Source organism: Symphalangus syndactylus, chromosome 23, assembly GCF_028878055.3.
Source record: "Symphalangus syndactylus isolate Jambi chromosome 23, NHGRI_mSymSyn1-v2.1_pri, whole genome shotgun sequence".
Lineage (NCBI taxonomy): Eukaryota > Metazoa > Chordata > Mammalia > Primates > Hylobatidae > Symphalangus > Symphalangus syndactylus.
Genome location: NC_072445.2, coordinates 22,044,467 through 22,071,351, shown reverse-complemented (window position 1 = coordinate 22,071,351; position 26,885 = coordinate 22,044,467). Strand labels below are relative to the sequence as shown.

At 36.1% G+C, this 26,885-nt stretch overlaps 1 pseudogene; it reads left to right on the top strand.

The window, feature by feature from the left end:
• The first annotated feature begins 3,097 nt into the window (after positions 1 to 3,097).
• On the top strand, positions 3,098 to 4,305 carry LOC129473042 (RNA-binding motif protein, X chromosome-like; annotated as a pseudogene).
• The last annotated feature ends 22,580 nt before the right edge of the window (positions 4,306 to 26,885 follow it).

The following is a 26,885-nucleotide window of genomic DNA, read 5'->3' as shown; positions in this document are numbered from 1 at the left end:
CATTTAGGCCATTTACATTCATTTAGTATTGAGATGTGAGGTACTATTCTATTCATCCTGCTATTTGTTGTTTGTATATCTTGGTTGTTTGTGGTTTTTTTTGTTGTTGTAATTGTTGTGTGTGTGTGTGTGTGTGTATTGTTGCCTTATAGGTCCCGTGAGATTTATGCTTTAAAAAAGTTCTGTTTTGATGTATTTCAAGGGTTTAGTTCAAGGCTTAGAGGTCCTTTTAGCAGCTCTTGTAGTGCTGGCTTGGTAGTAGCATATTCCCTTAGCATTTGTTTGTCTGAAAAAGACTGTAACTTTCCTTCATTTATGACGCTTAGTTTCACTGGATACAAAATTCTTGACTGATAATTGTTTTGTTTAAGAAGGCTGAAGATAGGGCAACAATCCCTTCTAGTGTGTAGGTTTTCTGCTGAGAAATCTGCTGTTAATATGATAGGTTTTCCTTTATAGGACAACCTATTCAACAAATGGTGCTGGGATAATTGGCAAGCCACATGTAGAAGAATAAAACTGAATCCTTATTGCTCACTTTGTGCAAAAATAAATTCAAAGTGGACCAAGGACTTACATCTAAAACCTGAAACCATAAACATTCTAGAAGATAACATTGGAAAAACCCTTCTAGACATTGGCTTAGGCAAAGATTCCATGACCAACAACCCCAAAGCAAATGCAACAAAAACAATGATAAATAGGTGGGGCTTAATTAAACTAAATGTTTCTGCACAGCAAAAGAAACAATCAGCAGAGTAAACAGACAACCCACAGAGTGGGAGAAAATCTTCACAATCTATACATCTGAAAAAGGACTAATATCCAGACTCTACAAGGAACTCAAACAAATTAGCAATAAAAAAACAATCACTTTAAAAATTGGGCTAAGGATATGAATAGACGATTCTCAAAGGAAGATATACAAATGACCAACAAACATACGAAAAAATGCTGAGCATCACTAAGGATCAGGGAAATGCAGATCAAAACCACAATGCGATACCACCTTATCCCTGCAAGAATGGCCATAATCAAAAAATCAAAAAATAATAGATGTTGGTGGGAATATGGTGAAAAGGAAACACTTTAACACTGTTTGTGGGAATGTAAACTAATACAACCACTCTGGAAAACAGTATGGAGATTCCTTAATACACTAAAAGTAGAACAACGGTTTGATCTAGCAATCCCACTACTGGATATCAACTCAGAGGAAAAGAAGTCATTAAAAAAAAAAAGATACTTTCACATGCATGTTTATAGCAGCACAATTTGCAATTGCAAAAATATGGAACCAGCCCAGATGCCTATCAGTTAATGAGTGGATAAAGAAATTGTGGTATAGATATAGATATATCTCGATCTATAGATATATCTATAGATATATCTAGATAGATAGATATACCATGGAATACTATGCAGCCATAAAAAAGATCAAAATAATGGCATTCTGGCATCCGCAGCAACCTGGATGGAACTGGAGACACCATTATTTTATGTTAAGTAACTCACTAATGTAAAACTGAACATCGTATGTTCCCTCTTATAAGCGGTAGCTAAGCTATGAGGATACAAAGGCATAAGAATGATAAAAAGGACTTTGGGAAGTGGGGGAAAGATTGGGAGTTGAGATAAGGGATAAAAGGCTACAAATTGGTACAGTGTATACTGCTCCAATGATGGGTGCACCAAAATCTCACGAATCACCACTAAAGAACTTACTCATGTAACCAAACACCACCTGTTCCCCAAAATCCTATGGAAATTTAAGAAGAGAGAGAACTATGCAGAAAAGAGCTTTAGAAATCTAACTACAGGGCCCTTTTATATCATTATTGAGTACTCAGATATGTAAGTATGGAGTGAAACTCCATGAGGCCAGGCAAAAAATAACCAAGTATCTGTAAGATAAAAATTTCCAGAGCTCACACAAATAACCAAGTATCTGTAAGATAAAAATTTCCAGAGCTCACAAAAAGCAAGCTCTAACAACATATATTGAACTCCACCTAGCCAGAGTGGAGAGTTCTTGATTATTTAGCATATTTAAGACAGTAACTTTTCATCAAAGGGGACAGTATCTTAGTAATTTGGACAAATTATCAGTGAAATAAAGGCAACTCTAGACTCCTCCCAGAAAAGCTTTAAAAAATGACTCAAAGGAATGACACTGATCACTAAGTAACCAATTGCCTGTCAATACAAAGCCTAACAATTTTTAAAGGAAGAAAACAAAAATCCAGCCATACCAACATCAAATCTGTAATGTTTAGCATAAAATAAAAAATGACTGCTATGTTAATTAAAAAAATGTAATCCAAAGCAGGAGAAAAATAATCAAATAGAACTATAAATGACATAGATAATGGAACTAGCAAATACCTTAAGCAGCTATTATAAATATGTAAACATATAAAGAATAACATGAACAAAATAAAAGAGTAAATAGAAATTTAAAAAACAACTAGATAGAACTCTAGAGTTGAAAAATAGTGTCTAAATGAAAATTTAACTAGATAGGATTAACAATACATAAGACATTACACAAGAAAATGTCAGTAAATATTTAAATTTAGCAATGAATCTATTAAAATTGAAAAAGAATGAAATAATTTGTTTCAGTAACCCATGGAACAAAATAAATTTATGTGCAGACATGGAATAGGAATTCCAAACAGGATAAGGACAGAGAAATAAAAAATAAAAATTGAAGAAATAGTGGTTACTATATTCTCAAATTTGAATAACGCTACAATGCTAGCTCAACACCTAGAAAGATTTTAAAATTCCTATAAAAATAAAACACAAAGCACATCAAAATAAAATTGCTAAAAACCTATGATAGAGAAAATCTTAACAGTAGCCAAAGAAAAAAGACAAATTACATAAGAAAAACAATGATTAAAATGTATGATATTAGTTGCGCACTAGTGCTAGTGGCTTCGTGATTTGGTCCTCGGACCTGGCAGCTGCCACTGGTGCTGAGCTGGTAGAAAGCCCCTGTCAGTGAGCTCATTGGAGCTTGAACCCATTGTCACCCTTCTGACTCACCAGCAAATAAATAAATAAATAAATAAATAAATACAAGGTTGAAGCAGATTGCCCAGGAAAGTTCTTCACTGGTGGGCTTAATATGGAAACAAATGAGAAAGCGCTTGAAGCACCATTTGGCAAACATGGGAGAATAGTAAATAGTGAAAGTACTCTTGATGAAAGACCGTGAAACCAACAAATCAAGAGGATTTGCTTTTGTCACCTTTGAAAGCCCAGCAGACGCTAAGGATGCAGCCAGAGACATGAATGGAAAGTCATTAGATGGAAAAGCCATCAAAGTGGAATAAGCCACCAAACAATCATTTGAAAGTGGTAGACATGGACTGCCTCCACCTCCAAGAATTAGAGGTCCTCCAAGAAGTCTGAGAGGTGGAAGAGGTGGGAGTGGAGGAACCAGGGAACCTCCCTCATGCAGAGGACACATGGATGATGGTGGATATTCCATGCATTTTAACATGAGTTCTTCCAGGGGATCACTCCCAGTAAAAAGAGGACCACCACCAAGAAGCGGGGATCCTCCTCTAAGAGATCTGCACCTTCAGAACCAGTTCGCAGCAGCAGTGGAATGGGAGGAAGAGTTCCTTTATCACGTGGAAGAGATAGTTACGGAGGTCCACCTCGAAGCGAACCGCTGCCCTTTCGTAGAGATGTTTATTTGTCCCCAAGAGATGATGTGTATTCTGCTAAAGACAACTCTTCAAGCAGAGATTCCCCAAGTTCTTGTGATACAAGAGATTATGCACCACCACCACGAGGTTACACTTACCGTGATTATGGTCATTCCAGTTCATGTGATGACTATCCATCAAGAGGCTGTAGCGATAGAGATGGATATGATCGTGATCATGACTATTCAGATGATCCAAGTGGAAGTTCCTACAGAGATTCATATGAGAGTTATGATCACTCACATAGTGGTCCACCTACACAAGGGCCCCCACCATTTTATACTGGAAGCAGTCGCTATCATGATTACAGCAGCTCACGTGACGGATATGGTAGAAGTCAAGACAGTTAAGCAGCCGAAGTAATCTCTACTCAAGTGGTTGTGATCGGCTTGGCAGACAAGAAAGAGGGCTTCCCCCTTCTATGGAAAGGGGATACCCTTCTCCACGTGATTCCTACAGCAGTTCAGGCTGCAGAGCACCAAGAAGTGGTGGCGGTAGAGGAAGCCGATCCGATAGAGGGGGAGGCAGAAGCAGATACTAGAAACAAACAAAACTTTGGACCAAAACCCCAGTTCAAAGAAACAAACAAAAAGTGAAATTATTCTATCATAGCTACCCAAGGGCTACTAAAAGGAAAAATTGTGCTACCTTTTTTAAATTCCCTGTTAAGTTCCCCTCCATAATTTTTATGTTCTTGTGAGGAAAAAAGTAAAACATGTTTAATTTTATTTGACTTTATGACATTGCTTTTCAACAAGCAAATGTTAAATACGTTGAGACTCGTTGTATTAGTGTTGTAACTTTCCAAGTAAAAGTGTTCCTAAGGGCCACTTCCTATCTGATTTTTCCCAGTAAATAAACCAAGCAATTCTAAGATCTTCCACAAAACATCTAGTCATGTAAAATGGAGAGATGAATCGTTCTGCCTATACAAACAAGCTAGCTATTAGAGGGTGGTGGGGGTTTGCTACTCAGAAGATTTCAGGATGTCTTCCAACTGAAATCTCAATGTTCTCAGCATGGAAAACCTGAAATCAGATGCCTATGTAAGGAAAGTGCTATTCACGCAGTAAATCCAAAAAAGCAAATGGATAATGCTGGCCATTTTGCTTTTCTGACATTTCCTTGGGAATCTTCAAGAACCTCCCCTTTACCCTCCCTGAATAAGACCATTTAAATGTGTGTTAAACAACTACAGAATACTAAATAAAAAGTTTGGCCAAAACCAACCATGAAGCTGCAAAGGTGTCTGCTCTTACAGTTTCAAATTTTTGCAACTCTGTAATGTCTCACTTTTAAAAGAACAGCTTGATTGCAAAGGTGAAAATAGATAAGCAATAAAGTTGTCTCCAACTTCCTAAAGGCTTATGACTTCTAAAAAGTTAATCTATCAGCATTCCACATCAGATTTAAAGCATCAAATGCCTGTGAAACAGCAAAGATGGTTGAGGATTATGCTCATTATGGTCGTGGAGTGCTGATTTATTCGCAGTAGATAAAGCTGGCAGTCAGAGAAACAGATGCTAAGAGCTGTTGAATCAGAAGGTGGCTGATTGTCGATAAGTCACTACAGTTGCATAAGAAGTGCTGTCAGAATTGGTTTGGTGCAATCAATGGATTTTGCCTTCAAGGGTTCCTGTGGACCTGAGGATGGCATCAGTGCTGATTAACATTCATAACTAGGGAGTGAGTAGTAGTTACTTAATACAATAATTGACCAAATGGAAAAGGAGAAGTAATTAAGGAAATTGGTAAGTGGAGGTAGTCAGGAAGTTCTTGTGTTTCTTTACATAGATTTTACAGCTTTGGTTTTCATTTTGTTTAGCTAAAGTCAAGGGGACAACTCTTCAATTTAGAACTTAAGTTGAATCATAAAAATGATAAATATAAGTGGTAGCTCTATCTAGTGAAGTGTCTATGTCTGTCAGTAAGTGAAACATTTTTTGGTGGTGGCTTATCCAGAAACAGAGTTTAGTTGTAGAATAAAACTTATGAGTGACATCTAGAAAGTAACAAACATGCTAAGATGGCAAGCACACTGGAAACAAGTAGGCCACTTTTGCTGATTGTTTTATAAGCTCACTTTACCTCCCAATCTTGGAAACAAGTTTTAGTTTATTGCTTTAGAGACTAGAGCCAATAGTATAATTTTCTCAAAGGAAACAGACTTGAGTTGTTGGATTACAGGAACTAACTCAACTTCTAAGATTTTTTTTTTTTGTCGTAATTATGGCACTGTCATGTTTTACCATTTGCAACTAGGGATAGTAAGTACAACATTTTAAACTCTCGTTTGACAGACTACTACTAATCACAGACCTGTAATGGGTAATGACCAAATTAGTGTGGTTGTTGTACTTCCATAGTTGTCTTAGCCCAATCCTTCCATACTCTTATGATTACCTGGGTTAAAGCTTCTGTGAGGACCTTTTTGGCTCTTGAGATATCCTAGATATTTAAGGTATTTAGATATCCTAAAGATAGCATAGTATATAGAGATTGTACCAATTATGAATGAATATTAAGTTCAAAGCAAGACGTATGTTAAAATGACCAGACACCTGTTTGATAAATAGTTTACTGACCTAGCAGACTTGTGGAAAAAGAATCAGATCTTGATTCTTCTGGGTTTATACTGGTTGTAAAACAGAATGATATAGAAAATGTTTCCCTTGTTTAACTGGTAGTTGAACATAGAACTTGGGTATTATAGATCACTTTTCACTTTTTGGTATGTATTGAAACTTAATAAAACTTTAACATGGCAAAAAAAAAGTATGCATGTTGCCTATGGAAAATATACAACCAAAAAGTTAGTGGAATAACCTCTTAGAAGGTGTAGAAAATATTATTGCAACCTAAAATCTATATTCAATATAAGTGCATATTTCAAACACAAACTCAAAACATCTCTGAATATAGCTAGCCCTATAAAATATATAAGTAATTGAATTAGTAGTTTGTTAACTTTACCTCAAAGAACACAGTCTCACATACATTCATAGTTATATTCTATAAATTGTTTAATAAGTAAATACTATTCTTACACATTTTTTTTTTTTTTTTTAAGAAAACAGAGGTCAACATTATCCTGATAACAAAAGTCAAAAAAGAAACTTCAAGGAAATAAAACTGGGACATAATATCTTCATAAAGATAGATACAAACTTCTTAACAAAATATTAGCAAATGTGGTTACCAGTAGGTGTCCAGGTTCTTGGCGTCTCGAACAAAGAATTGAACAAAACTCACAAACACAGCCGGGCGCAGTGGCTCACGCCTGTAATCCCAGCACTTTGGGAGGCTGAGGCGGGCGGATCACGAGGTCAGGAGATCGAGACCATCCCGGCTAACACAGTGAAACCCCGTCTCTACTAAAAATACAAAAAATTAGCCGGGCGTGGTGGCAGGCGCCTGTAGTCCCAGCTACTCGGGAGGCTGAGGCAGGAGAATGGCGTGAACCCTGGGGGGCGGAGCCTGCAGTGAGCCGAGATCGGGCCACTGCACTCCAGCCTGGGCGACAGCGAGACTCTGTCTCAAAAAAAAAAAAAAAAAAAAAAAAAAAAAAAAAAAAAAAAAAAAAAAAAAAAACTCACAAAGCGAGGAAAGCAAAAACTGGGATTTATTGAAAATGAAAGTATGATCCACAATGTGGGAGCAGCCTGAGCATAGGGGCTCAAGAGCCCTGTTTACAGGATTTTCTGGAATTTCAGCACTCTAGAGGTTTCCCATTGGTTACTTGGCATATATTCTATGTAAATGAAGAGAATGAGGTAAAGTCACAGAGTCATTTACTTGGGATGTGCCCTATTGTAAATGGAGAGGATATTATTTGGTGTGTGTGATCTAGGTAAATGGAGAGGATGAATGTGAAGTTACCAAGTGTAAATGGCATGAATGGAGAGGAGGAAGTGAAGTTACAAAACCATTCACATTCCTGTCATTGCTGACGTGCTTTCATTCGATTTCCTTCTAGAAAGTCAGCATGGATCAGTCTTAAGTTCCCTGCCTCCAGGTCCTATTCTCCTGCCTCAATGTGATATATCATAGCCCAGTTAGTTTTAAGGCAGAAATGCAAGATTGGTTTGAGTATCAACCTATATAATTTACTACATTAATATACTTTTTAAAAAGCTATGATTATCACAAAAGATGCAGTAAAGCCTTTGAGAGCACGTAATACCCATTCAACTTGATAAAAGTCAAGTTGAAAAACTCAGCTAAAATCACATTTAATGGTAAAAGATTTAGTGTTCTTCCTTTAATATCAGTAACAAGGAAATGATTTCCACTCTTATTATAAATTCATTCAATTAGTCAAAACATAAAACATATGAACATTAGAATGGAAGAATTAAATCTGTCTTCATTTACATATGACATACGCAGAAATGTGTATGTCCATATACATTGAGGAATCCAGACAAAGCTATTAGCATTTGTGAGTAGGCTAGCAAATGCTGCAAGATATCAGGTCTCCACACAAAAATCAATTATATCTCTGTATAATAGCAATGAACAGAAATTGAATTGTAAAAAAATCTGTCATAATAATATCAAAAACATGAAATGACTAGTGATAAACTTTAAAAAATATGCGCGAAGCAAACCGAAAGAATAGTGCTGAGAGAAATCTCTATGCAATCTCAATCAAGTCTTACTTATTGAAATTGACAAGCTTATTTCAAAATATATGGTAATATAAGAGATAACAAATAGATAAGTAATTTTAATTTTTAAAGAAAATGTTAGAGGACATTCGCTACCTGGTTTCAGGATATAATAAAAATACAGACATAATCAGGCCAATTTGATGTTGTTATGAAGACAGAGACATAAATCATTAGAATAGAATCAAGTCTAGTTAGCTAGGTACATAGACAGATAGATATTAATTTATCTTTCACAGTGTTGCCAAGTCAATTTAATGAGAAGATTATACTATTGAAATACTATGACTGGAACAATAGCATATTTTTATGGAGAAAAAAATGAAACTTTCTTCTTAATTCACACCATGCAACAACTCAAAATAGATTATAGATCTAAAATTAAGAGATACAAGTATTAAACTTTCAGAAGATCAAACATCTTTATGTTAGGTTGGTTAGCAAAAATATTTTATATAGAACATAAAAAAGTATGAATAACAAAAATATTCACATTTAAAATACATCAAAATGAAAAACTACTGTTCTTTAAAACATACCCATAATGAAATAAGGCAAGTCACAAACTAGAAGAAAATATTGAAAATGAATATATTTAACACAGAAATACAAGAAATACATCTAGACTACATAAGGAACTCTTAAAATTCAATAGAGGAAAATAAATCAATTTTGCATTAGAAAAAAAGATATTTGATTTAAGAAGATATACAAATGACCAATTAGCACCTGGAAAAATTGTCAGCATCATTAGTCATCAGAGAAATTAAAACTAAAATTATAATTGGATACCACTACAAATCCAATAGAATGGCTAAAATGCAAGACTATCAATAGAAATATTGATAACTGGTTCCTCACATACATTGCCTGTGAGGATATAAAATGACAACCTTTGAAAAATGCATTTTAGCAGTTTTGTATAAATTTGAACAGATATTTACCATATGACCTAGCCATTCCATTTCTAGATATTTGCCCAAGAGAAATGAAAGCATACACCCACACAGAGACTTGTACACAAATGTTTATAGCTTTTTTATTCCACATAGCAAAAATCGGGGAACAATCCAAATAGCCATCAACATGTGAATAAATAAACATGTTAGCATAACATACAATTGAATGCTAAGAAGCAATAAAAAGGAATGAACCATAGATACAACTTCACAACATAGATGATCTCAAAAACATTATGTTGAAAAAGGAGTCAGGCACAGAAGAGTAAATGACTGACTTTTGAGTCATTCATATGAAACTCAGGAAAGAATGCCCATCTTTACAGGCAGAAAGCAAATTGGTGACTGGGGCTAATGTTGGTGAAACAGGATTGACTGTGAAGAATCACAAGGAACTTTTTCAGGTGATAAAAATGTTCCATGTCTTGAGGTAATGATAGTGGTGACCTGTCTGTACACATTCTTCAAAACTCATCAAAATATACAATAAATTGGGATGCATTTTATTTTAAGTAAATTATCCCTTGATAAAGTGCATTGTATTGAAATAAAACTTAATCTAAGTTTTATATCTTAGAGAAAATTTAGATTTCCAAAATAAGAAATATGGTTGTATATATTTCCATAAGTCTGTGCATCAGTCTATATATACCAAGCAGCATATAAAATTATTATATTTATTTACGTTTTAATAAATTAATTTAACATTGTGTAATGACATGATGTAATAGAAAAAAACCTTATACTAAAGATGAGAATCCCTAAGTTAGATTCCAGTTCTGCTTATTACTGGGTATGTGGTCTTCATCAAAGCCGCTGACCCCCTCCATGTGTCACTTTTCATACTTAATGATGAATATTATAGTACAAATCGAATACAGTGCAGTAATAGTCAAATGACATGATGATTTTGTCCCTTACCACAACTTTAAAGCATTATATAAAGATAGCCTTATTTCTATATTATCGTCAACATTACTTTAAAAAGTAGACATTGGCTTTGTTACAACTTGTGCAGGGAGTCTGTTTCCCACAATAAGAGCTGCTTTATGCTCTAATGTCATCCAGGATTCAGAGAATGTTTAACTTTAATATTAGATCATATTTACTTCAGTGAAAGAGGTGAAAGCCTATTGGAAAAAATAAAAATGCATGGCAACTTAGCCATCAAAAAATACAGTAAGGTTTGGGCATGGTGGCTCATGCCTATAATCCCAGCATTTTGGGAAGCTGAGGTGGGAGGATCACTTGAATATAGGAGAGTGAGACCAGCCGGGGCAACACAGTTAGACGTTATCTCTACAAAAAATGTAAAATAGTAGCTGGGTGTGGTGGCATGCACTTGTAGTCTCAGCTACTGAGGAAGCTGAGGTGGGAAGATTTCTTGAGCCCAGGAGTTCCAGGCTGCAGTGAGTTTATTCCACTGCACTCAAGCCTGGGTGACAGAGTGAGACCCTGATTTAAAAAAAAATAATAATACAATATGTATCATCACATACTGGAAAAAGAATATATACCCTTTTGATTCTGGGTGAGATTTGTTTTCTACGAATATATCTTAGTTTGATATGTCTTATTGGAAGTAAAGTGTATGTATTATTTTTTATTTGTATATGTCTATTTAAAACTAGTAACAAGGAGCTAGGCAAAGCTCAAATGAGGGCATCTTTTCCAAATTTTATAATTCTTTGCTCATTTATGCTTAAATATACATTGATTTTGCTATATGCTAAATTTTTTAATTTTTGTTCTGTGAGTGTATTTTGTATTAAAATGAATGACCAACCATAGCAAACCTACTGTAGAAAATAGCGAACTGTGATAAATAATTTCTACCCTCTTGTTGCAAAATAAACTGGATCACTTCTATAAGATTAAGTAGAAAAATAAAATAAAACAAATTCTAATGGAAACAATGAGTAGCAGAGAGACAAGGAAAGAATCTTAGTTTTATAGCTGTGTTCAGGTGTAAAGAAAACAAGACATCTAGTACAGTAGAAGATTGAAAAGTCAAGGAGGAAAAGAATTATTTAATTAAATAAAATGGTTTGTGAAAAACTAACAAATGGAAGACCTCCACAAACATTTTTAATGGTTTCCTGGCAACGTTATTGGCTAAATAATGGAGTAATGCCCCTGAGAAATTCTAAGTGCACTATTAGTTAGGAAATGTAAAAACTTGTTTGGGCGAATCGTTAGACACAAAGAGATTGGACCTCAGACTGGACAAATTCCATGGTAAATGGAAAGAACTTGGCTTTCTGAAGGCTTTGTGAGGGCAATAGCTTTTCAGTCAGTGAATCTAAACTGCAAACTTGCTTGGTCAATAGATCAACATTTGCGTTTGGGAAATCCATTATTTCCCGTCTATAAGGCCTCACTTTAATCCTAAATTGCGATTTTACTAAAGAAAATTGACTCCTTCACCTCTCCCAGAAAGTTACTATTTTCTTGTCTATTTAGCATTGTGAGTTAACTATTGTTGTGATTAATGCAGTTTCTTGATTTCAAGTTGTTCTCATTTGTTTGAATCCTGAAAAAGCTTTAAAGAATGGACTGGGGCTATAAACAATTCCAATTAAAAAGCAATCACTTTTCAACTAGCTTTACAACAACTGATTTTCTATTAAAATACTCAGGCCATGTTTCAATCACAATGCAATAAAGTTCCCATTTTAAATTACAAAAGATGAGATTTTACCATTCTAAACTAAACGCACACCTAACACTTCCTAATATTAAGACTCCAAATTTCCGAATTATGGGAGAAAGACCAGATAATTTTAATCCATGAAAGTTTAATTTGCTCCTTGACCTTCAATTCTTCACCTACAGAGACTCTTCCTTATTTTATCCATTGAAGATATATTACACGTACAAGGTACTGTTTTAGGCAAGGCTTGGAGCAATAAAATAACATACCTGACCACCTCACAGAAAGATCTTACGACCACCATTTGAAGATTTTATAAGAGAAGACTTAAATTGTACGTAGTAAACTGACATGAAAGTAAAAATTACATGCAGTGTCTAATTCATGGTGGCCTAAATGATGGAACAGATGGTGTAGTTTTTTTTTTTTTTTTTTTTTAATTTTAGGGAAAATAGGGATCAGGAGGAGGTAGGCTGCTCAAAGGGTGCTTTATAGGAGAGGTGAGACTTTATATTTCTATTCTATACCTATCTTAAAATATCTTTTGCATGCCAGGGTATGAGCTATTCTTGGAAATGCAAAGATAAATAAATACATACCCTGAGTTTATAGACTAAAGACTGAAACATACCTACAAACAAATAGCGACAATATTACTTAAACGGAAAAAAGAGGAATGAGACAGAGAAGGCAGCTTAATGAATTGCTTGAGCACAAGAAGAAAATGAAAATGGGAGACTGGCATTTTTTGAATATCTAGTGTCTGCTAGATACTTCATTTTATATATCATTAATTAAAATAACACTGCAAAGCATTATTATTATTCTCATTTTAGAGGTGAAGAAATTGGGGTACATAAAAATTTAAGTATTTTTCCCAAGGTTAATGGTAGGATTAAGATTTGAATGCCAGCCTGCCAGCTTCAAAACCCTTCTTCTCAAGAAAGTGTTTAGGAACCTTCCAATTATAATCCTGAATATAATTCTACAAGGGTATAAGACTGCACTAATTTATCACAGGTAACTGTCTAATATCATAAAGAAATAGACCTAAGATCTACTTCCTCAAAAATGTTTAGGCTCTATATATGCCTCTGCAAATTTTCTTTACAAATGAATTTATTTTATTATAAAACTTGCAGCAAACTTTTGATACTGACTTTCTGCTTGGAAACTTCCAGCAAAGTTGATTTTGGGGAAAAGAGCAGGAAACTTTGATCATGGAAATGCGGAAGTAATATTTTGTTCTAAAACCTAAATTTGAAACTTAGATATTATTCCAGTTAGCTAATGCTGCATAACCATCCCCATATTTTGTTGACTTAAAGCACCTGTTTTAACTTTCTCATGATTTTGAAGGTCATAAATTTGGGAATGGCTTAGCTAGACAGTTTACCTCTTGCCAAACTGGCATTATCTGCAGAAACTGGACCCATAGGATAGGCTTTCAAGGCAGTCTCTTCACATGCATGTCTGGCATGTCTGCTCTTTGGCCTTCATTCTCTCTCTCAGCTCCTTGGCCTCCATTCTCTCTCTCTTTCTCTTCCCCTCCCCCCAACCCACAACATGGCATTTCAATCAATCTGGCCTATTTATGTAACTTAAATATCTCTCATCATGGACACGCTTCTTATATGGCATTGACTACTCTCAGAGTAAGAATTGCAGAAGCAAACAGCCCAAGATACCCAGGGTAAGTTGCAGAGATTTTTATGACCTAACTTCAGAAGTAGCCAGATATCACTTTCCCATATTCTATTAGCCAAATAAGCCATTCAGACCAGCCCAGATACAAGGGGAAAGGAGAAATAGATGCCACCTCTTCATAGGGATTTGTATATAGAGGGAAAAAGAAAATTGATGGTACCTATCTTAAAGACAAGCTTCTGCTGCCATGGAACAGTTCTATTTTAAATAACTGTTGAGGCTTTTAATCAATCATCATCTAATGTACCCTAATTTTAAAGTATTTTTATCACAGGTGTGTAAATTAAGTAAGTAGAAAGCAGCACAAACTCCCCACTAGAAATTACGTGGGCCAAAATAAGCAAAGAATTCTATCAGCAGGTAGAGTGACCTGCCTAGAGCACCCCTTTTTCAAGGACGTGAAAAAGAAGTTTGAAAACGTAGATTAGTTTGATTGGAAAGTGCATGCAACTGTTAATGAGCTTGATCCTGTGATATGAGGATCAAATATTTTGTCCAAAATTTCCATCTTCATTTTGACTGGTGAAATACACTGGGTGTGATTTTCCTGCTGAAAAGGCTTAGTGAGGATTTGGTCATGTAGCCTGAGTCAATTCCAAAGATCAATAAGATCCCTACCCTCAAAGACATAAAACGGAAAAAACAAACAAACAAAACATAATCTGGTATCTGGTAACGATCTATCTGAATCATTCTGCAATGCACAACAAACATCTCCACTCAAGATCAAGCCTGACTCTATCTCCAATAAATCTAAGCTAGTACCTGTCAGAGAGAATGACCATGTGGGAAATTCATAAAATAATGAGACTTTCCACCCAGACCCCAAGTCACCTACGTTGCTACACACACACACACACACACACACACACACACACACAGACACATCACACCTTTGTTCTGATAGCTGTCTCTGTGACCAGGCAGCAAATGAGCTGGTGGTTTTCTTATTTCACTCCTCAGAAGACTTTCACTTACACAAAATGGAAATGAGATACATCAAAGAAAAATTGTAGTAGAAAAATTAAACAGGTAAGGAAGACTTTATTCAAGACTATTGCAATAAGAGAGAGAGACTGAATTCAATTCCACTAACACAAAAATGTATTAAGCACTGGAGCGAACTAGTAGAAAAGTACCGAAGAGCATTAGGGGAGACGTTGGCCATGTGATGAAGCCATCTATATTTGCTAATTGTTGCTTATGTATGTTAAGTTCCTACTATCCCACCAACGCTGGGAAATAGGAAACTCTCTCTTGATATTTACATTTCAAAGGAATGGCTCCCAGGTCCCTGAGAAAGATATTCCTGGGTTGTGAAACTGGTAAGATACTAGCACTGGGAGAAAATTTATATCTCAAAGGGACAATATTGGGGGAAATTCAGCCAGATATCAGGCAAAATTCACCCCCGATATTTCATGTAGGTTCTTTTCTATTTTCCCTAAGTATTGGCAGGTCTGAGAAATAAAGGGACAGAGTACAAAACAGAAATTTTAAAGCTGGGTGTCCAGGGGAGACATCACATGTCAGCAGGTTCCGTGATGCCCCCCAAGCCACAAAACCAGCGAGTTCTTATCACTGATTTTCAAAAGGGGAGGGAGTGTACGAATAGAGTATGGGTCACAGAGATCACATGCTTCACAAGGTAATAAGGTATCACAAGGTAAATGGAGGCAGAGCGAGATCACAGGACCACAGGACTGGGGCAAAATTAAAATTGCTTATAAAGTTTCGGGCATGCATTGTCATTGATAACATCTTATCAGGAGACAGGGTTTGAGAGCAGACAACCAGTCTGACCAAAATTTATTAGGCAGGAATTTCCTCATCCTAATAAGCCTGGGAGCACTATGGGAGACTGGGGCTTATTTCTTCCCTACAGCTTCGACCATAAAAGACGGCCGCCCCCCAAAGTGGCCATTTCAGAGGCCTACCCTCAGGGACGCATTCTCTTTCTCAGGGACGTTCCTTGCTGAGAAAAAGAATTCAGTGATATTTCTCCCGTTTGCTTTCAAAAGAAGAGAAATATGGCTTTGTTCTGCCCAGCTCACCAGCGGCCAGATTTTAAGGTTCTCTCTCTTGTTCCCTGAACATTGCTGTTATCCTGTTCTTTTTTCAAGGTGCCCAGATTTCATATTGTTCAAACACACATACTCTACAAACAATTTGTGCAGTTAACGCAATCATCATAGGGTCCTGAGACGACATACATGCTCCTCAGCTTACGAAGATGATGGGATTAAGAGATTAAAGACAGGCATATGAAATCACAAGGGTATTGACTGGGGAAGTGATAAGTGTCCATGAAATCTTCACAATTTATGTTCAGAGATTGCAGTAAAGACAGGCATAAGAAATTATAAAAGTATTAATTTGGGGAGCTAATGTCCATGAAATCTTCACAATTTGTGTTCTTTTGCCATGGCTTCAGCTGGTCCCTCCATTCGGGGTCCCTGACTTCCCGCAACAGGACAAAGAATTTATGATAGAACATTTTATAAAGTAAATGCTCTAAGAAAACGGAGGTCAACACCTATAGTCTGGGAAAAACCTGTCTACGTTTTTTCAAGCTGAGGAGAATGTCAAAACCTTGGTCAAATACACTTAATATACCAAAGCTAGGATATGTTATCTAAGGAGTCGCACCTCAAAAGGGATTCTAAGTAACTCACATGAAAACTCTAACCAACCCCGTCTCTACAAAACAGAAAAGTACAAGCTAAAAGATGAACTCTGAGCCATAGCAAGGACTTTAAACTGCCTGATGGACTGGGACACAACCCTGGGCTTCAATTTCTCCCTCCAGCCAGGTTGGAATAGAAAGTAATTGTTACGATGATGTGCGGCACAGAAGAAAACCCAATCTCTACCCAGCTTTATCCAAGCTTAAAAGAAAGCCCCAAAGCATTAATTTTGCAATATGTAGAGAGTACTAGATTCAGCAATCTTATATGCTTTGTTAAAACTAATTTACAGCCTTAAAATAACGTTTTATATAGGCCGTGCCCCTTCAGGCATTATAGTTGTACCTAAAATTCTATAAAGTAGAATCCCCTCACAAAGGAGTTGTCTGTGTCACAAGCCTAAGAATGTTTGCCCTAGAGATTAACACTGTGATTCTGAAAAATGCTGTCTATGTGTTTTACCATTTCTGAAATACTCTGCTTGTAAATCACACAGAGCATTTGCTGACATTTTCTAGGAGGCAGAAATTTACTGCTAGGCCCCTGGCATAGGACATAGAAAAATAATAGGAGACAAAAAACAGGCACTTGCCATCTGAAATTTATCCATAAAACTAAATTCGAAAGATAAATAAACTTGCATATGCTGTATATTGTATGCCCCAATCATAAGACAGCATTTTAGGATACTTCAGAAAAATTATAAGCTTTTTGCCCCAAATCCTTTCTGATGTTTTAGTTTCTATAATTAAGCATTGATAGATTTTACTTGAGGCTCTGACATCAGTAAAAATTCAAACATCTCAAGGAAAAGTTAGAGTGGACAATGATGATACACTGGCCCTTCAGTACCCTGATGGCTCAGAATGTAGATAATGAAGTCTGAGGAAGAGAGTCCCCAACTGACTCATGGTGGACATCTGAGTTGCTAAAACAATAGTGCTTGCAACTATTGTTGTTTATTATGCTAGCATAACATAGCCTACATAAACATTAATTTTTTTAAAATATTAGAAAAAATCACAAGCAATTTGGACCTAAAGAAAGTCAAAGAAATGGAAATAAATATAAAAGTGTAAAAACTGTAATAAAAAACAAAAATCTACAGATTTATATATAAAATAACCAAAGCTTGATTCTCAGAAAAGACTGATAATGTTTTATCAATGAAATTGATAAAACTTTGGTGAGACTGATTAAAAGAGGATAATGAAATAACTAATACATGGAATGAAAAGGAATAACACAGGAAGCTCCAAACATTAAAAAGACAATATGATAATCATACGTATATGAAGGTTTGCATTATATATGTCTAACTCATCTGTCTGAAGTTTGGTCAAGCTGAGGGCAATATCAAAGCTGTCTTGGTCAGGTATACCACCAAAGCTGGAATATGTTATCTAGGCAGCTACACTACAAAAAGGATACTAAGTAACTCATAGAATATACAAACAAAGAGAAGAATCTTACTACAGAAAGGACTTTAAATTCCTTAAGGGACTGAAACACATCTTTCAGCTTCACTTCTCCCTCCGGCCAAGTTAGAATAAAAAGTAATTGTATTATTAAGTAACACTAAAGAATGGTGGAGAAAGGAAAGTCTCTTCAATAAATGGTGCTAGGTCAACTGGATATTGTAGATTGCAAAAACCATTACAAATAATTTCCTTTTATCAAGAAGTGAAGTCTCCCCTCTGCCCTTTGAATCTGGGTTGACTATGTTGCCTCACTTGGTCAGAGGGACAATGGGAAACATGATGATGTCAACACAGATTGAAATGTGCTGGTACACTGTGGCTTGTTCTTTTTGTTGTTGTTGACCGTGAGAATTCCACATCCACCACCATGAAAACAAGCCTGACCTATCCTCCTGAATAACAAAAGCCAAATGAGCCAGCCGGCTAACCAACAGACATATGGACTGACTCTTGGTAACTGTATTAGTCAGGGTTCTCTAGAGGGACAGAACTAATAGGAGATACATATATATATATATATATATATATATATATATATATATATATATGTTATATATATTATATGTTTTATATATATGTTATTATATATTATATGTGTTATATATATGGTATTATATATATTATATAGAATAGGATATATGGGGGTTATTATATATATTATATATAAAATAGAATATATGTATATATATATATATATATATATATATATATATATAGTTATTAAGTAGTATTAACTCGCACAGTCACAAGGTCCCACAATAGGCCATCTGCAAGCTGAGGAGCAAGGAAGCCAGTCTGAGTCCCAGAGCTGAAAAACTTGAAGTCAATGTTGGAGGGCAGGAAGCATCCAGCACATGAGAAAGATGTAGGTTGGGAGGCTAGCCCAGTCTAGCCTTTTCATGTTTTTCTGCCTGCTTTATACCCTGGCTGCACTGGCAGCTGATTAGATGGTGCCTGCCCAGATTAAAGATGGTTCTGCCTTTCCCAGCCCGTGATTCAAATGTTAACCTCCTTTGGCAACACCCTCATAGACACACCCAGGATCAGTACTTTTCATCCTTCAATACAATCAAGTTGATACTCAGCTTTGAAGAGAAACCTTCAAACCATATAACCAAAATAGTACTTAATAAAAACACAGTATATGTCATTTTTTTTTTCTTCTTTTGAGACAGAATTTTGCCCTGTCACCCAGGCTGCAGTACAATGGTGCAATCTCGGTTCACTGCAACCTATACCTCCCTGGCTCAAGTGATTCTCCTGTCTCAGCCTGCCGAGTAGCTGGGATTACAGGCATGCACCACCATGCCCAGCTAATTTTTGTATTTTTAGTAGAGACGGGGTTTCACCGTGTTGGCCAGGCTCCTCTCAAACTCCCGACCTCAGGTGATCCACCTGCCTTGGCCTCCCAAAGTGCTGAGATTACAGGCATGAACCACCACGCCAGACACTCAGTACTGTCACAGTAACATGTGTGATTGAGTCCAGCAGATTACAGATTACCCAGGTGAACTGGCAACCCACAGAGTCATAGTGGGTTAGCTGGGTGTGGGTGTGATGGCAGATGCCTGTAGTCTCAGTTACTTGGGAGGCTGAGGCACGAGAATTGCTTGAACTCAGGAAGCAGAAGTTGCAGTGAGCCACAATTCTACCAGTGCACTCAATAAAATAAAATAAAAATTAATAAAAACTTAAGTTTTGAGGTGCTTTGTTATGCAGCGAAAGCTAATTGATAGATTTATATTTTAAAAAAGAACATTGACCCCCTTGAAGCATTATCCTTAAAAACAATAAGGCTTCTAGGATAAAACCTAGGAGAGTATCTTTATATCAGTAGGATAGGGAATTCTCAAAGACAGCATAAAACATAAACAATATAGAAGAAAATTGATGAATTGGACTTCATTATATGTAAGAATGCTCTTACTCAAAAGACAAAAATTGAGGAATTGAAAATGTAAGGGGCAGAGTCGGAGAGTAAATTTATGACTCCCGTAGTCAATATATGGCTCACAAGTAGACTATGTCCAGAACTACATATCAATAAAAAAAAGAGAGATAACCTTAAAAATGGAGAAAATATTTCAATCCTTCACAAAAGATGACAACTTAAGGTCAATAAACATGAAAATGTGCTCATCATAATTTGTAATCAGTGAAATTAAAATTTAAAATGCTCTGAGAGATATGAGACATGTAGGTGAAAGGAATTTTCTAGACAAACAACTCTTGCAAAATTTCCAGAAAAGCCAGAAAAATGAAAACATAAATTGCATTTGTGAAGCCATCAAAAAGCTGTTGAAGCAACCAAAACCAGAAGGTCTAACATATGCAGACAAGAATAACCTAAGAGAAGCAAGCTTTCAGCTCGTTTTCACTGGGAGCACACACCAGTTCTGAGTGCAGGGAAGGAGGTGAAAAAATCCATTTTTAGTTTTTTTCTTCCTATGTTATATTAATTATTGGTATGAATGATTTATTTTACACGTATTGAAGGGAGGATGTTGACATAAAATAGAAAGTGTACCTCTGCCGACTTGACATGATTCTAGACTAATTGGTTAATAATGTGACATTATATTAGAACAAAAATGCATAAGGGACATTGGTAAAGCCCATAATATCAAGACATCTGTGCCTTTAATCCTTGTCTAATATGTGATTGACGCCTGATATGTTATGATTTCATATGACAGGAAGTACTCAGGAAATAGAGCTTTTCTTTATAACAACGAGTATATCTCTTTTGTGAACTGTTAAAGCCTTCTTCTCTCAACTTTAACCACAGCATCTGAACAAAGTTATTCTGTGCAATCTTCTCCATAAACTCCTGTTTGACTCATTTTGACATCTCAAGAGAGATCAAATCTCTACCTGCCCAGAAAGCTAGGCGATATGTTTGGAATACAGATTTCATCCAGCAACACAAACATAAAACAGAAAAATGGATTATAACCTAATAGTTTTGAGAGTTGATCATTTTCTCTATGAAAGCGCTTGGAAAAGATTTTGAGAACTCGTGAAAGGATATTTTTGTAATGAAATCTACCTGTTCCCCAGCCTGTGTTAAAGAAGTTATAAGGAACTTTTAAATGTTGAAGTAGCCGAGGTAGGTAGAATGAAAAAAAAGTATGGATGACATGCAAGGCCATTCTTAAATTCTTATATAGCTTTTTTTTTTGGTTTTTTTTTTTTTTTTGGTTTTTTTTTGGGGGGACGGAGTCTCGCTCTTTCGCCCAGGGGGGGTTGCAGTGGCGCGATCTCGGCTCACTGCAAGCTCCGCCTCCCGGGCTCACGCTATTCTGTCCCAGCTGGAGTAGCCGGGAAGCTGAGACTACAGGCACCCGCCACCATGCCCGGTTAATTTTTTTGTATTTTTAGTAGAGACGGGGTTTCACTGTGTTAGCCAAGATGGTTTTGATCTCCTGACCTCGTGATCCGCTCGCCTCGGCCGTCCAAAGTGCTGGGATTACAGGCGTAAGCCACCGCACCCGGCCAATTCTTATGTACGTTTAGTATCTCTTATTTATAAAACACACTTCACTTATAAAACATGTCATGTGTGTTGTCTCATTTAATCTTCCTGTGTTTTCATCTGCTACACGCAATTTTAGCATATCCATTTGAAACTCCAGTCTCGTGAATATTACCTCCGTAAGAAGCAAATACAGGATTTTGTGAAAGAAACTAGCCTTACTTCATGACTGGTATAGATGGATTTGAAGGAAATTTCTCAACCTCTTTATAATGACCATCCATTTTATGTCATATTTTCAGAACAAAAAGAAATGTGGGGTAGGAAATTACCTGACAGCAAAGATTATTAGAAATTACAGTTGAGTTTGATGAGAACTTGTTTGTTGGTCACTGACCTGGGTTACATTCTGGGTGCACATGGACTCTAGAAATCTAAGCTGGAGCTGAGGTATTTAGAGGTATGTATATCTATAGCTTCTTTTCATGTAACAGACCAATTGGGATATCTTCCCAGTTTGTCATTCTGTCAAATGACAAAACATTGGGGACTATTAAATGATTTTACCGATTTTAACGTTTAATGGGTATTTATGTTCAGACATCTAATAGGCAAGTGAAAATGGAGAAGAAAATCTCCAGGAAAGTTAATTATAAGCATACAGAATATAGAGAATTACCAAAATGCAAGGAATAGAAAGTTCCTGGAAATTGTCTAATTTTTTTCAAACAATCTGTAACTATTTCTACCACAAAGCAAAGACTCCTAGGAAGGTAATTCCAAATTCCATCTTACAGAAAATTTAATGCAATCAGCATTTAGTATCTACTTACTGTTTTACACTGTGCAAAGTATTGTGAAAACAAAAACAAGCAAGATCAAACAAAAAAACAACCTTCATATAAAATTCTGGCTACTGTGGTCTAAAATGGAAATAGACAAATTTCAATATTCAAGGAAATGGAAGTAGAAAAAAATTCATGTTTGTATTTTTGGAGAATCAGTTTGGTAAAGTGAACATAGACCTGGAGAAAAGAAAAACTCAGCATTGGAAATTACTTTCTGAATATATTTCAGAGATTTTTCTGAAGATAAAATTTTGTGTTATTCTTGGAGTCTTGCAGGGATAGGATTGCAGTTGTTGAGCACTCTTGACAGATTTTTTAGCCCCATATTAAGAAGAAATTTCTTAAGAGTTCACTAAATGCCAAATGAGCTGCCTCAACAAATAGTGAGTTCCCCATTAGTAAATATATTTATGTATAAGCATGACAAGCATTTGGCTGAGCTGACTTCAGATTCTTTTTTTTTTTTTTTTTTTTCTTTTTTGAGACAGAGTCTCGCTCTGTCGCCCAGGCTGGAGTGCAGTGGTGCGATCTCGGCTCACTGCAAGCTCCACCTCCCGGGTTCACGCCGTTCTCATGCCTCAGCCTCCAGAGTAGCTGGGACTAGAGGCACCTGCCACTACGCCCGGCTAATTTCTTTGTATTTTTAGTAGAGACGGGGCTTCACCGTGTTAGCCAGGATGGTCTGGATCTCCTGACCTCGTGATCCGCCCCTCTTAGCCTCCCAAAGTGCTGGGATTACAGGAGTGAGCCACCGCGCCCGGCCCCAGATTCTTTATAAGACTTGAGAGTTCATCTTGCAAATGAACCAACTTTGGTGGGTTCTCCTTTATTTCTGAAGTTAACAAGTCAGTTGAGTAGAAAACATTAAAAATAGTAAAACTAAAGAAAAATGTACTCGTAATTAAGCAAGGGACACTGTAGAAAGGAAGATTCTGACAATAAAGCCCTAAGCTGAGTAGGGTCAGGGTGCCATGCTAGCCAGTTGTACCTTCTTTGTAATCAGTAAAAGGAAAGTAGGTCTGTGATGAAACTAGGCTATAAAGAGAACAGGGCTGAAGCAATGAGCTTAGACCTATTGGATAAGGTGAAGTATGTGAAAACAGTGAGGGTGGGAATAGCAAGAATTACTAGAGGAAGTGAAACAATGTGGCCTCAAGGAATGGGCAAAATCAGGTCAAGGGGAAGAAAAGGTATTTTAGGCAAAAATTTAATTCTAAAAAAGGATTCTTCCTTTGAATGAATTTTCGTCACTTTGCTGTAATTACTGAAAGCATGCTTCTGCTTCTTGATGTTTTGATATTGTGGTGTTGGCATGCATCAAGGGCAATCACAGTGTTGATGAAATATGCTGAGCCTGGGCCAAAATTCAGGCTCACACAGCCCACTGATTCTTTATTAGGAAAAATCCTGTGCAGTGGAGGCAGTGTATTAATAATTACACAGGTTGGGTAAATTGCTAGATAAATGCAGAGCAGTGTCAGATATTCCTATGGGGACCACCTGATTTGTACCCTGCTGGAAGTCATATGTCCTTTCTTCCGTGTTTGAGAATATGACAAGCCCCAGTGAATAGAAACAAAGAGACAGAGTCCTGAGTAAACACACATAGTAATGTCAGAAAGATTCTGAAGCATCAATTCAGGAGATAGAAGGATGGTCCTCAAACAAGATTCAAATGTAAACTGCCACAGTTTGGGTCAGTGAATATTTCTAGGGAAATCTAGCAGTTCATCCAAAACCAAAATTCAATCATACTGCAGTCCAATAACATTGTACAGTCAGTTCTGTTATAATACTTGTGTTGAAAATCTGAAGTTGTTCCAATGTGATTGATATATTAAGAAACAATTAGAGGACAAGCCAGATTTTTTATACACTTATGCCAGACTTTTTATTCATGAGAAATACCAAGAGAATGCAAAAACTGCACCCAACTCAGCTGAACTATGCAGAATATACAAGAATGCACTCACCTCAAACATCTACCAGCTACCTCAGCACACTGCCTGTGTTTTAAATTCTGAGCTGCACTCATTACTATCTGGTGGTACAGTGTTCCACACCATTTCAGTCAACCTTCCTTCCATCACTTCACAGTAACTCAAAAGCTGCAACTTTTTTGATGCCCACTTCCACAAGGGAATTTAAGTCTTTTTTCGAGAAAAGGTGCCACATTTATTGCATTATTTATTTATTTATTAACCATTTAATATGTGTAAAACTGTGCTACTATTTTAGTTAGGTTCTTACCTTTTTGTCTAATGTGTCACTAACAAAAGTTTTCAGTGTTGTGCTCCAAGTCCCCTTTTCTCATAAGCCCTATGGCTTTTCTTGTGTTAGTTTGCATAATGTGATTTTTAGCAACATATGCATCATCTTAGAGCAGAACTTACCATACTATGAATTTTTTATCTAGTGGTGGAGGTGTCATTATGTAGAACAGATGAATAATCAATAAACAAGTATCTCAGACGTCACTGATCCAAGCTTGCTACAGATATCTGATTGCCACCTTGTAGTGAACAAAAAGAATACTCAGAAAACAAAAAGCATCTGTGAAAAGAGGGAAGGAAAAGAGGAAGGAAGAAAGGAAGGAAGATAAAAAAGCATATCGATCATAATTGCTCCCATGGCAATCCATACTGTGCTGCTAGGTAACTGTCCTTTTTGAATAAAGTTTGTTCTCATCCACCATTCCACCTCCACCATGTATCACCCATCAAAATCAGTCTCTTTCAGTGATAAATACACTATATGAGCTCATCTGTCCACTTCTCCCCATCTCAGTCTGATCTCAGAAGAGCTGCTTAAGGTTGCTTTTAGATACTAAGAAGTAGTAAGCAGCCTAAAATATCAAAGCTAAGGCTATCAACTAGTATAGATCCACCTTTCTTTACATCAGGACTTGGGGGAACTTTATCAGATTATACCATATAGGTACTTCCTATAGTTGAGCCTCTGATTCATTCAGAAAATCTCTCAGCATCCCAGTTACTCTTCCAGATACAGTAAATCTTCATCATTTGTGGACTCTATATTAGTGAATTAACCTACTAGCTAAAATTTGTTTTAACCCCCAAATCAATACTTAAAATGATTTCAGAGTTATTTGCAGACATGTGTAAGGCGACAAACAATTTGAGTTGCTGAAAACGGTGTGTTCCCAGCGGAGGTCACACAATGTGATGCTCTGTCTTCTCTGTTCCGGCTCATACTGTAAACATGTCCTTTTTGTAATCTATGTAATGCCATTTCTTTTTACTTTTATACTTTTTTTTTTTTGGTAATTTCATGGTTTAAAATGTTCCTGTGAGTGTAGTGCTGAAGTGCTGCCTAACGTTCTTCAGTGCAAGAAGTCTGTGACGTACCTTACAGTTTAGCGTGTGTTAGATAAGCTTTGTTCAGGCATGAGTTATAGTGCTATTTGCTGTGAGCTCAATGTTAATGAATCTAATATATATATTAAATAAGATATCTTTAAAGAGAAACATGCATAAGACAAGGTTATGTATTTATTCATTGACAAAAATGTGACCAGAGACTCAAAGGAGCTTAACCTCTTGGAGGGATGATTCAGTATTCACTAATTCAGTGTTCTCGGTGACTTAATAGAATGTAACTACTGTGAATAAGAAGAACCAACTGTACTAAAGATGTAGTGTTATAATTGCCCTTTATATGTCAATATTTTTGCATTTCCCTCTCTTTTCTAGAGATTAGTCACAGAATCCACATTGAACTACGTATGACTTATTTACTCAGATGCTGCAGAAAAAGAGTAATATTGGGTTGTGATTATGTTGATAAATCTGACAACGACCAAAATAGACAATTCAGGGGCCCCTGTGTTGATTCTTCTGCTTTTAAGACCTGGGTGTTGACCTACCTGCTTGGATTGTTTTTGCTTCTTGTACTAAATAGATTGGTAGAAATTGTGGAAGCTTGCTTTCCTTGGATTTCATAATAAATGTAGTCATTTGGAATGCAAATAAAAACATAACCAAAAGTGTAAAAATGTTTTTTGACATACAAATATGTTAATAGGATATGACAAGGTTAAGTAATTGAGAGAGAAATTACTTATTGTTCTTTCTTTATTCTTTCCTTTCCTTTCATTCCTTCTTCATTTTGAAAATCAAGATTCCTTGACAATAAAGAGCACTGTGTATCAGGACTAAAATATTTTCTGCATTTTGGAACTTAAAACACTAACTTTTTAACATACACTGAAAAGTCATAGCAAGGAGTATACAATACAAATTGTTATTGAATTAGTCCTGTGGACATCCCCAGCAACACATATCATAGACCTTTGAATAATACTATCTGGGGAGAAAAACAATTACAAGTAATATTTGTATAACTAAATGTTTACAGTTTGAAGAATATGCTCATAATAATTAAGTCAAAAATTGTCTTCTTAATTATTTACCTTATCTTTACAAACACACACATACTCAATACATTATTATATATCTATAATAGTAAATTTTCATTCTAAAAACTGTCAAGTACATCAGATTAGGACTAAATTATCTGCACTTATGCATAAGAAAATTAATGTTTCATTTATAAAGTCATTTGCCACAGCAAATGAGATTAGGTCACAACAGAACTGGATTTTAACCCAGTTTTTTCTCCAGATCTCTAGTTAATCTTCTATATGTGCGGTATCATAAA